Raw genomic sequence first — 2,217 nt, forward strand, 5'->3', positions numbered from 1 at the left:
TCATTATTGTTAGATTTTTAATTATCATTATCGTTATTATCCTTAATATCATTATAATCATCATTATTATTATTATTATCATCATTATTATTATTAATATTATTATTATTGTTGTTCTTGTTATTATCATTATTATTATATTATTGTTATTGTTATTGTTATTATTTTTTTTAATTCGGCCAATTTTATAATTATTATTGTGATTATTTTATTATTATTCCAATTATTATCATATTATTAATAATGTTATTACTATTGGCATTGTTATTCTCCTTATTATTATTACTATTTTTTTGATCATTGTCATTATCACAATCAGTATAGTTATCATTATAACCATTTTCATTTTTATTTTTATTTCACTTTCATTTTCATTGTCATTTACTTTTATTATACTTTTTACTATCGTTATTATCATCAATTATTATTATATTATTATTATTATTATTATTATTATTATCATTATTGTGGTTGTTGTTGTTGTTATTATAATTTTTAATAATGATTTTTTGTTATCATCGCTGTTATTATCATTTTAATATCATCATTATTTACAATATAATAATGATTATCATCTATATTGATTTTATCATTAGTAAACATCATTAGCAAATCATGTTATCATCAATACTTTTTATTTAATCATTATACCAGTTTTTAATTTTCATTACTGTGTTGGTAATAATACTGATTATTTTCATTCTGTTATTGTTGTTATTATTGTTATTATTATTATTTATTATTATTATTATTATTATTAATGTTACCATTATTTATCATTGTTAACATCAGTAATAGTAGTAGTAGTATCGCTGTCATCATTATCACTATTGTTATCATTACTATTATTCCTATCGTTATATTCATAATTATAAACAGGATTATGATTTTGATTATATCATGATTATTCCTATAATTGCAATTATATTCATAATTACGATTATGATGATGATGATAACAACTATAACAACAACAATAATAATAATAAAAATAATAGTATAATAATAATAATAATATAATAATAATAAAAATAACAATAATAATCATGAAAGTAATGATGGTGATAATGATAAAGATAATGATAATGATAATTATACTATTGATGATAATGATAACAACAACAAAAATAATAATGAAATAATTAATAAAGGCAACAATAATATCAATAACTGTTATTATTATAAATAATATCAATATTATTTATTAATATTTCATCATTACCATTATCGTCATTACTATCCTTATTATCATCATTATTATCATCATTAACGACAATGATAATGATAACGATAACGATGACAGCGATGATGATAACAATAATGTTAGTGATAATGATAACGACTGATCATAATAATTATTATTTTTATTATACCATTATTATTATTATTATTATTATTATTATTATTTACTATTATTATTATTATTTATTATATTATTATTATTATTATTATATTATTATATTATTACTAATTTTAGTGTTATTATCAATATTATGAATGTTAGCACCATTATTATTAACTATCATTATTGTATCCTAATCCTGATTGCTGGTATAGTATAAGTATCATCAACGTTTTGCTTTTATTTCTATAATATTCTATTACCTTTATAGATGCACTCTTATATTGTTCTCTTTTCGTTTCTGTTATAATGATCATTAGCATTAGTAGTGATAGTAGTAGTAGTAGTAGTAGTAGTAGTAGTAGTAGTAGTTGTTGTTGTTGTTGTGCTATTATAGGTATAATTATCATTGTCACTGCCACCCTTATTAATACTTATTATTACTTTTATTAACATTATTAGATATATTAACACTTTAGTGTTGATGTATTTGTAATGTAAGGTTGGTGCAGTTTTCACTGTATTGTAATTGTTATTGTTACTGCTAATATCGTTATCAATGCTGGATTGTTATTGTTATCACTTTATTATCATCCTTATCCTTATTATTATTAATTATCATTATAATTATTATTATCATTTTATTAGCAGTAATATTACAGTTATCATTATTGTGTGTGTGTTTATTTTTATTGATTATCATTAGTATTATCATTATCATTATTATTTACTATTATTTTTTTTATCTTATTTTTTTTACTATTATGTTTTATTATTATTATCATTATTATTATTATTGTTATTATCATTATTATCATTATTATTATTATTATTACCATTATCATTATCATTACTATTATCATCATCATCATTCTC

The sequence above is a fragment of the Penaeus monodon genome, chromosome 16, assembly GCF_015228065.2.
Source record: "Penaeus monodon isolate SGIC_2016 chromosome 16, NSTDA_Pmon_1, whole genome shotgun sequence".
In the NCBI taxonomy this organism is placed as follows: domain Eukaryota; kingdom Metazoa; phylum Arthropoda; class Malacostraca; order Decapoda; family Penaeidae; genus Penaeus; species Penaeus monodon.